Raw genomic sequence first — 10,867 nt, 5'->3', positions numbered from 1 at the left:
TTGTTGGCCTCAATTGTGAGTGCTAACTGAGGGTCACCTTTACTTTCTATTTTCTTGTACAGTGTTCCCTCGATTTTCGCGGGTTCGAACTTCGCGAATAGCCTATACCACGGTTTTTTCAAAAAATATTAATTAAAAAATACTTCATGGTTTTTTCCCCTGCATGGTGACGTCATACGTCATCACCAAACTAATAATGTTTGCAAATAAATAACAACAAAAAAATTATTGTTAATAAATAATTATGTTTATAAATATCAGGATCACTAAGCGTCTTATTAATGCTGATTACCAGTAATAATGGTGAGTAAATGGTTGTTAAGGGAATGGCAAATGGTAATTTAGGGATTTAAAGTGTTAAGGGAAGGCTTGTGATACTGTTCATAGCCAAAAATGGTGTATTTACTTCCGCATCTCTACTTCACGGAAATTTGATTTTCGTGGGCGGTCTCGGAACGCTTCCTGTGCAAAAATCGAGGGAACACTGTATTCCAATCTATTAGCTAGAAATGAATTAGAAGTATGAGTTTTATATTTTGAAAAGGGTAATTGTGCTGCAAATAATTTAATTACACGATTGGATTATTTACTAAAACAAATATATTAATGACATATTTTTCTACATTGATTACTCTGCATATATATATCCGGACATTAATTTTTATCTATGATGCAAATTGAATTACAGTGGTATAAAGAAGAGAACGCTAAAGAGTGGCGCAATACAGCATTACATAATTTTATTTTTAAAGAGGTGTAAAATCAACATTTTGGTGTACATTGTTCTATAAATTCATTGTCTTTTTTCAACATTTTTCTTAGCTACTACAAGCTCATAGCTTCATCTATAACTTGCTTTAATTTATTACCAATTTCCATTTACAATGTTAATTTGAACAATTATTCTACATGCTCATATTCTCTTCATTTCACATATTTTTAAATAGCAATCCAAATAGTTGTCACATAAAATATCTCAGCGACTTTTCAGAAAGTCAGATTAATTTATGGCAGACTTTTAGAGGATTGAACACTGAAGGAGAAGAAGACAAGTTAAAATCTCAGCAGACAATGCTGATGGAATAACTGGATAAATGTCTCACAATATTGACTGTCTGATATGGGAGCACAATTATTTTGGGAAGTAAGAGAATATGCATATAGATTTTTTACTGAGAGATATTTTGTATATATTTAAATAGGTAGTAGTTTATAGATCTATAAACTTAACAGAGGATCTCTGAACCAAAGTAGCTTGGCAATAACATAATAGAATTGCATCACATAATGACATAAGCTCTGACCACTTTGACAGGCATTCTGACATATTTGCATTTTATGTCAGAGCAGATGTGGGAGTTGGCATTTATCTTTGTGGATTCAAGTAAAGCTAGCGCGTTTGTCTTTATGCAAACAATAGTTTGCTAAATTATTGGATTGTACTCTCTGTGACCTCAGGCTACCCTGTACTCTTCTGCTGACAAGGATAGAATTTGTTTCATTGGAAATGAAATCTGTATACAGTGTTCCCTCGATTTTCACGGGGGATGCGTTCCGAGACCACCCACGAAAGTCGAATTTCCGCGAAGTAGAGATGCGGAAGTAAATACACTATTTTTGGCTATGAACAGTATCCCAAGCCTTCCCTTAACACTTTAAACCCTTAAACTGCAATTTCTCATTCCCTTAGCAACCATTTAGATTATTACTCACCATGTTTATTTATTAAAGTTTATTAAAAAAAATATTTATTAAAGCCAGACGAAAGTTTGGCGATGATGTATGACGTCATCGGGCGGGAAAAACCGTGGTATAGGGAAAAAAACAGCAAAGTATTTTTTAATTAATATTTTTGAAAAACCGTGGTATAGCAGTTTCGCGAAGTTCGAACCTGCGAAAATCGAGGTACCACTGTATATATATATATTTAAAATCCCACATTGTTCAACATACAGATCTGAATAATTTTAATTAGAAGAACAAGGAAGAGGATGAGAAAAAGAAGGGAAAAAGAAGCAGGAGAAGGAAAGAGAGAAAAAGAAAGAGACAGAGGAAGAGGAAATGGTGAATCAGGAAGAGGAGGAGGAGAAAGAAAAGAGGCAGGGGGAGGAGAAGCAGGAAGAAGGGGAGGGCAGGGGAGGGGAGGGGGCAAAGGAGGAAGAGGAGGACAGGGAAGAAGAAGGAGAAAAGAGAAGCAGCTCCCATCAGTACCACATCACTGCATGGTCTTTACAAATATACCGAGTGGAAAGAATCAGCCTTCCAAAAGTCTTAGTCTTTATACACAGATACTCTTTTTAATTATATTAAATTAAGAAGGATTTTCCTCTTACTATTAAATGTGGCTGGAATCAAGCCACAGGAAAGGAAAATAGCAGTGTGAACTTTCTCCACTGAGAAATATGGTACAAAACTTTCACCTGTCAGGAATACGGTACAGAAAAGCCAAGAAGACTATATGGAGACAGCAGCTAAAGTTTAGATAGGTCATGGAAAAATTCCCTCGAACAGAATAGGAATGAATCAGATTTATTCTCACACAATTTATTGGATTCATTTGTAAAATTTATATCATCATTTTCCATCAGGAATGCAGGGTAGGGAAAGATATTCACATAGATATTCATACTATACTCATATGCAAAGTTTACGAGTATGTATAAATTCTGGTAGGGGTTTGGGTTTTTTTTGACAAATACTTGGGGTTTGTGAGCCCAATATTTGCATGAAGTCATTATTTGTTTGTTTGTTTGTTTGTTTATTTGTTTACTTACTTATTTATTTATTTATTTATTGGATTTGTATGCCACCCCTCTCCGTGGACTCGGGGCGGCTAACAACAGTGATAAAAACAGCATGTAACAATCCAATACTAAAATAACTAAAAAACCCTTATTTATAAAACCAAACATACATACAAACATACCATGCATAAATTGTAGAGGCCTAGGGGGAAAGAATATCTCAGTTCCCCCATGCCTGATGGCATAGGTGGGTTTTAAAGAGCTTACGAAAGGCGAGGAGGGTGGGGGCAATTCTAATCTCTGGGGGGAGTTGGTTCTAGAGGGCCGGGGACACCACAGAGAAGGCTCTTCCCCTGGTTCCCGCCAAATGACATTGTTAAGTTGACGGGATCCGGAGAAGGCCAACTCTGTGGGACCTAACTGGTCGCTGGGATTCATGAAGTAAAAGTGGTAAAACTTTGTTCGGCAGTCTCCTGGGTAAAGAACGCAGAAGAAAATATAGGATAGGACAGTGATGACGAAACTAGGGCATGCATGCCACAGGTAGCAAGTGGAGCCATATGTGAAGGCACATGGGATGTTGCCCTATGTCAGCTCTAGCATGCATGTGCATGCTGGCCAGCTGATTTTTGGCCTTTTTAGCTGTTTTTTCCCCTCCCCAGGGTTCAGGAAAGCCTCCTGAAGCCTGGTGATGGCAAAAAACCCAGCCCAACTGGGCCCACTGAGCCATTTTTCACCATCATCAGGCTTCAGGAGGCTTCCACACATGTGCAAATCACCTATCTGAAGTCCAGAGGCTTCAGTGAGGCCTGTGTACAAGTGTGTGAGGCAGCACAGGGGTTACGCACATGTGTGGAGGGGAGGGAATTACATTATGGGTGTGGGCACACATATGCATGCTATCATGTGCACACGCACCTTTTGGTACTCGAGCCCAAAAAAGGTTCACCATCACTGGGACAGGATAAAGAAAGGGATATTCTAGATAGGATAGTGTTTTAGTAGTTCAATATTTAGTGTTGTGGTTAGCTCTGGCCCAGCTCCTGCCCCAAGGACTGAGGAGGTGGATGGGGGGGGGGGAACATCAACATGTCATAGGCCTTTTGTTTTGTTTTGTTGCCGACAGAGTCAGATGGTAAATTGTCCTCTGCAGAAGGAAGTGACGGTGAGATGGAGGAGGGGGGCTTGGAAGATAGCCCAGGAAGAAGTAAATCATCCTTATCTTCCTTAGATTCGGATGAGGAAATAATGATAGACCCACGCATGCGTAGAGCTATGCATAGGAGTGAACAGCTTCAAAAGTATTATAGGAGATAATTGAGTCCACCTGTGGTTGGGTGGGGTTCAAGTAATTAGGGCTGCTGTTAAATTGGCAGCGTGCTGGCCTCGCAGTGTGTAGATTATCTGATCGTACTGGTTTGGACTGTGACTTGCTGTTTCAGGACTCTGTTTGTTGATTTTTCAAGACTTTGAAACCAAGTCAGAGCAAAGCGTGTGTGTTTCAACTCGTGGAAGAAGGAGGGCTGTGATGTTTCTTCACAGCTGCTAGCTAAGTACTTAAGGACTGCTTAAGGCAGCGGTCCCCAAACTACGGCCCGGGGGCCGGATGCGGCCCTCTGAGGCAATTTATCCGGCCCGCGGCAGCACACGAGATTTTACATGGAGCCGGGCATTGGAGTTGGGGGCGGGAAGCGATGAAAGTGTGAGGCCGGCTAAAGTTTTTCTTTTTTTGAATGGCGAAGGTATTTCTTATTCTGAATGTTGCGTGTGCGTGTGCACTCCCCATCCCCTTGTGGGCTGGCAGGGGGATGGGGGCAGAGAGGCCACAACCGAGAGGCTCGGCACCCGCCCATCCGTGGCAGGCGGGGGGCGGCCGCGGCTCCCTTTCCTTCTCCCGCCAGCAGCCATCACTGCAGGTTCCTTGGGTGGGAGCTGCCACTCCCTCTAAAACCGCCCAGCCAGGCGGCCGTAGAAAGTGCAGAGATTATTAGAAAATGGCAGAACCTGCCCGAGGAACTTGCAGCGACTGCTGCCAGCGTGGCTGGAAGTGACGGCGGTGGGTGAAAGAAAGAGCCGCGCCCGCGCGCCGCAAATGCTGGTGAGAGAGAGTGAGAGAGAGAGAGAGAAAGAGAGAAAGAAAGGAGAGGAAGGAAGAGAGAGAGAAAGAAAGAAAGAAAGAAAGAAAGAAAGAAAGAAAGAAAGAAAGAGAAAACTCAGCAAGGAGTTGGGGACTTGCTCCACTTCACCTCCTCCTCCTCCCTCAAGGCGGCGGCATTAAGAAAACCGCAGGGTTTTTTTTATAGTCCGGCCCTCCAACAGTCTGAGGGACAGTGAACTGGCCCCCTGTGTAAAAAGTTTGGGGACCCCTGGCTTAAGGGGTTTTTACAGCCTACAAGTTTGTTTATGGAAGAGTGCTCTTTGCCATACAAAAAGGGTGCTTTGTTTCTTTTGAATTTTGTGATTAAAAAACATTGTTTTTGAATTTTTAAGTGTGTGTGTGTCTGAATTTTTTACCATTTACTTTTCGGGAGGCTGATACCATAGAGCCTGGCTGAACAATTTAGTAGTCTTTTCTTTTAGTATTTTAGCAATTCGGTATGTTAATAATTTTAAATTTTAGATTTTTAACATACTGCAGTCAAGCTCACTTTGTCCTAAAATCAGCATCATTTTCTGATTAATTTTTCCTTTCCCTCTTAAAGAGTTCTTCTCTTTTAACAGTTCAGTAATAAAGGATTCACTTAACTAAGAACATGAACAATTGGTGAAAAAATATTGCCTATTAGAGTGCCTGCTATCAATTTTGTTATCTCTAGTGGGCAAGTACGCAATAAGTACAAGGACTTTGCTTGCTAAATCTTGATTTATTGAGTAATTAAATGAGGCATGTGGCCAGATTTAATCATTCCAAGCTTTGTGCAGCATAAGGCAGGGATACCCTTTAAAAGTCTGCAGTTTTGTAGTTTTGTAGGAACTGTGTATTGTTTAAAAACTGTGTATATTGTTTAAAAATTTAAACACAGTAGATTAAAGGCATTTGTCTACTGTTAATGTTTTTAAAGTGCTACTTGTCGCTGTTACTTATTTAAAATAATAGTGTGAGGTTCCTTATAATTTAAGGTCTTTGCAAATTTGGGGATCCTCTTGGATACACAGCTCCTACTATGTCACCCTTTCTTACTTTTCTGCATGGATTTATTATAATTTGGTTTACTTGGAGCTGTCCAAACTAATATCAACTGTAGTGGGCCAATAACCTAATGGGACAATCTCATTGACCATTGCTTGTTTCCATGTGCAAGTCAAGGTGCTGATTATTCTTATAAACTCCTCTATAACTCAGAGTCTGGAATCTGGATAAGTTATGAGTTAGCCTACCCCATGGATAGGCAAAGTTGGGTCTTCTATGACTTGTGGACTTCAACTCCCAGAATTCCTGAGCCAATCATGCTAGCTCAGGAATTCTGGGAGTTGGTCCACATGTCATAGAAGAGCCAACTTTGCCTACCCCTGGCCTATTCCATCTAAAACCATGAATGTCTCCTGAAACCCTACTGGTAAGTAGTGGGAATTCCCTTTCCCTGGAATAACTTGTCTCTGGGAGGATAAACTCCCACTCTGTCAGCTCTACTAGATAGACCAGATCAGAAAATCAAGTCTATGATAACATCGATCTTGCTTAGCAAAAGCTTTGGGAAGCAACTGTTCATACCTACAACAGGGATGAAAAAGTAACTTTGCAATCAATGCCCACATTTATGACCTTAGCAGTGCCTCTCACTGCCAGTTACAGTCAATAGGTGATGATCTACAGTATGTCAGTCCCATTTTTTTTACTTCTTGCAAAGGGGTGGTATTGCCTAAAGAAGCAATCTCTTCCTAATTGAGCTGCGTTTTTCCATAGGTGTTTCCTCAAAAGATGCTAACTGCAAATTAATAAGTTCAGATGTGAGTTTACTATAATTAGCTGGCTACAGTTGCTGCCTGTTACTGACAAGATTTTAATCATTTTCATACCTCCACTTTTTAGTTGCTTCCTACTGACTAGTCTGCAATTGTGCTTGGTAAACAGCCAGCCCCAGTCCATTCCTTTTGAGGTGTATTCCCCATTGTCTGCTGCTTAATCTTTTATAATCCCTTCCTCTCCAATGGATATTAATACAAACATCGTTTGCCTTCTTGCTAATTATCCCTGTACAAGAGTGAGCATTCCAAATGTTGGTGGAAAAGGAAAAACTGAAGTAAAATTGTAATGTGATTGTAATGTAATGTTCCACTGTATTATTATCCAACTAGGTTTCCAGTCCGAATTATGGTCATTAACAAGGACTATCTGTATTTTTGTTGAGACTGATTATAATAACATAATCTTGCAAATGTACTTCTCTGTTCCTTATATCCCAGTGAATCAGAGAAGCATCTACTTGAATTGCCTCTATTAATTATTTCATTGCTCTGAACTTGAAGAATGTTTCAGCCCTCTAATATATCTCCTTATCTTCCTTACTCTTTAGTGTAAGGTTTCATATACAGCGGTACCTCTACTTAAGAACGCCTCTACTTAAGAACTTTTCTAGATAAGAACCGGGTGTTCAAGATTTTTTTTGCCTCTTCTTAAGAACCATTTTCTACTTATGAACCTGAGCCCGGAAAAATTTCCCAGGAAATTTGAGAGCAGCACGAAGGCCCAATTTGTTTCCTGCCATTTCCCCTTTAATCCCAGCTATCTTCGGCTTTTCTGGGCTGCCAGAGGAGCCTTTCAGTGGTGCTTAAGGAGGCTTTGGCAGTCCAGAGTGAACAAAGCATTTTCATTTCTCTGGGCGCTTGGACAGGGAATAAACCTCTGCCAGCGCCCAGAGAAAAGAAACGCTCCCTTCGCTCTGGGCACCGACTGCCCTCCTCCTCCTCTTCTTCCTCCTCCCACCCAAATTCTGAGCTTTTATTTCTTTCCTAATGGGTTTGCACACATTATTTGCTTTTACATTGATTCCTATGGGAAAATTGCTTCTACTTACAAACTTTTCTACTTAAGAACCATGTCACAGAACAAATTAAGTTGTTAAGTAGAGGGACCACTGTATCTAATTTCATCAAGTAGGGAGTGTCTTAACAAGAGTCTCTGATTTTTGTTATAGATCAGGGGTCCTCAGCCTTTTGGGCCCCAGGGACTGGTTCCCTGAAAAGAGGATTTTTAAAGACTGGAGGGGGGGATGTTTTCTCGTGCTGCCTGCATCCCGTGGATATTTGTGCAGTCCAGTTTCTGGCATGCTGCGATCCTGCGGATCATTGCTGACCCACAGACTAGGGGTTGGGGACCCCTGTTATAGATGACTTGGATCATAATGATCACTGTTGGAGGTTTACAAACCCTCTGGCTCATTAAAAATGACAACAAATTGTGTAATAATGGGAAAAAATGATGACATCAACCATGTTGTGAATATTATCGATGGAAATTATCTAAGCTGAAAGTCCATCACTGAGCATGATATTTGTGCACAGGTTACCCGATGCCACATGTAAGTAGCGTGCTGTTTGCCCACGCCCACGTTACAGGCAAAAGTCTACACACTATATCTTGGCAACAAAATTTATCCAACAAAATCCTCATCCTTACATGTGTCTTCCAACCTGTTTCATTGTAGAACGTTAATAATTTAAGTGGCTTTAGCCTGTAAAGATTATTTCTTTCTGTTTCATGAACCTGAGGAGAATAAGATCTAACTACAGTAATACCTCTAGATATGAGCTGCTCTACAGGCGAGTATTTCAAGATATGAGCCACGAGGGGAGAGACATTTCTGTTCTAGTCCCGAGCTCAAATTCGGGATACGAGCCGAGCGTCCACTAGGTGGCGCAAGAATCCTTGCTTTTGGTTATCTCGGAGGGGAAAAACAACGTCTAAAGTTATTTGTTCCAGATACGAGTTGCCTCGACATTCAAGCTCCCTTCTGGAACGAATTATGCTCGTATCTAGGGGTACTACTGTATTATATTTCTGCTGGAAGCTTCATGAGGATTAGCTTTCAGGATTTCTGGGATATGTCTGGGACTATTTAAATATAGGCTATTTTTCTCCCTTAGTGAATGGACCCTTCATTTCTGTCTTCTAAAGCAGTGTCTAAAGTCCCAGTCTGTGACCTGTTCATAGCCTGGCTGTGGAAGTGGTGCCTGGACATGCACATGAAGTTGAATTTGGGACAGCCCCTGTCAGACCTGGAAGCCATTTTTAGAATAGAATAGAATAGAATTTTATTGGCCAAGTGTGATTGGACACACAAGGACTTTATTTTGGTGCATATGTTCTCAGTGTACATAAAAGAAAAAGATACATTTGTCAAGAATCATGCGGTACAACACTTAATGATTGTCATAGGGGTCAAATAAGCAATGAAGAAACAATCAATATTAATAAAAATCTTAGGATACAAGCAACAAGTTACAGTCATATAGTCAGTCCTAAGTGGGAGGAAAAGGATGATAGGAATGATGAGAAAAACTAGTAGAATAGAAGTGCAGATTTAGTAAAAAGTCTGACAGTGTTGAGGGAATTATTTTACCATTGGAGCTTAAGGGTTGCCACATTTAGTGTCTGGGAAAATGGGAAGGAGGATTGCATGGAGTGGTGAAGGACTAGCCATGACAACATTCCTTTCTCTGGGAGTCAAGGACATTCGCTCTCCCCCTGGATGGGAATGGCTGGGGTTGTCTCCAGTTGGGACAGTGAATCGATTGGACCATTTGATGGATATGTGGGCGCAGTGGATGGGTCTTGGATTTTCTTTTGGGTGGGGAAATCCCAGAACTCTCAGATCCGGGTTTTCCCAGAGGTGCCAAGATGACATCTCAGCGACCAGTTAGGTCCCACAGAGTGGGCCTTCTCCGGGCCTTCTCCGGGTCCCGTCAACTAAACAATGTTGTTTGGCAGGGCCCAGTGGAAGAGCCTTCTCTGTGGTGACCCCGGCTCTCTGGAACCAACTCGCCCCGGAGATTAAAATTGCTCCCACCCTCCTCGCCTTTCGTAAGCTCCTTAAAAGCCACCTCTGCCGTCAGGCATGGGGCAACTGAGATACTCTTTCCCCCTAGGCTTTTACAATTTATGCATGGTATGTTTGCTTGTATTTATTTATTTATTATTTATTATTTGGATTTGTATGCCGCCCCTCTTTTAGTTGTTTTAGTATTGGATTTACATGCTGCTTTTTATTGTTGTTGTTAGCCGCCCTGAGTCTACGGAGAGGGGCGGCATACAAATCAAATCAAATCAAATAAATAAATAAATAAATAAATAAATAAATAAACAAACAAACAAACAAACAAACAAACAAACAAATAAATAAACAAACAAACAAACAAATAAATAAATAAAAAAAATTAATCTCTAATAAATTGGAGCTTTGAGGAACTTCAGGCCTTAGAGTCTTCTTTCGTTGGGGGTGTTATTTGGAAACTTGACAGCTGCACACGCATGTACATGGAACTATCGCCTCTTCCCCCACAACACTTTTGCTGGTCCACGGAGCTGGAAAGGTTATTCTGTACTGTTATTCTAACGTACCTTACTGCAATTCACTTGTTTCACTTTTACCATATCCCTTTACCTTAGTTTATTGTTTGTTTTGTTTGTTTGTTTGTTTGTTTGTTCGTTCATTCATTCATTCAATTTTTATGCCGCCCTTCTCCTTAGACTCAGGGCGGCTTACAACATGTTAGCAATAGCACTTTTTAACAGAGCCAGCCTATTGCCCCCACAATCCGGGTCCTCATTTTACCCACCTCGGAAGGATGGAAGGGTATATTACCTGTTTGTATAGGGAGACCCAAAAGCTAAGGCAAATCTTTCATCAAAGCTGTTTTTCAATTGTGTTCTAATAATCCAATTGTGTAGAACTAAAATCAGGCATTCACAAATATTTATCCTACATCAGCACACTTTAAAAGGAAAGACTGTAATCCAAGGGCATGACCTTCCTCATTCCAGTTAATATTTTCCAAATTGTCAGCATTGCCTGCTATTAGTCAAGCTTATTCCTAGCCACAGCTTGGGTGCATGTTAAAAGGCTATCTTTGCATCACCTACTTTCAGCAGGCTAGCCCAGTCTTGCTCATATTATGATTAACAA

Source organism: Erythrolamprus reginae, chromosome 2 (assembly GCF_031021105.1).
Source record: "Erythrolamprus reginae isolate rEryReg1 chromosome 2, rEryReg1.hap1, whole genome shotgun sequence".
NCBI classification, from domain to species: Eukaryota; Metazoa; Chordata; class Lepidosauria; order Squamata; family Dipsadidae; genus Erythrolamprus; species Erythrolamprus reginae.
The sequence above is the reverse complement of the archived record's forward strand: the minus strand, read 5'-3'. Positions refer to the sequence as shown.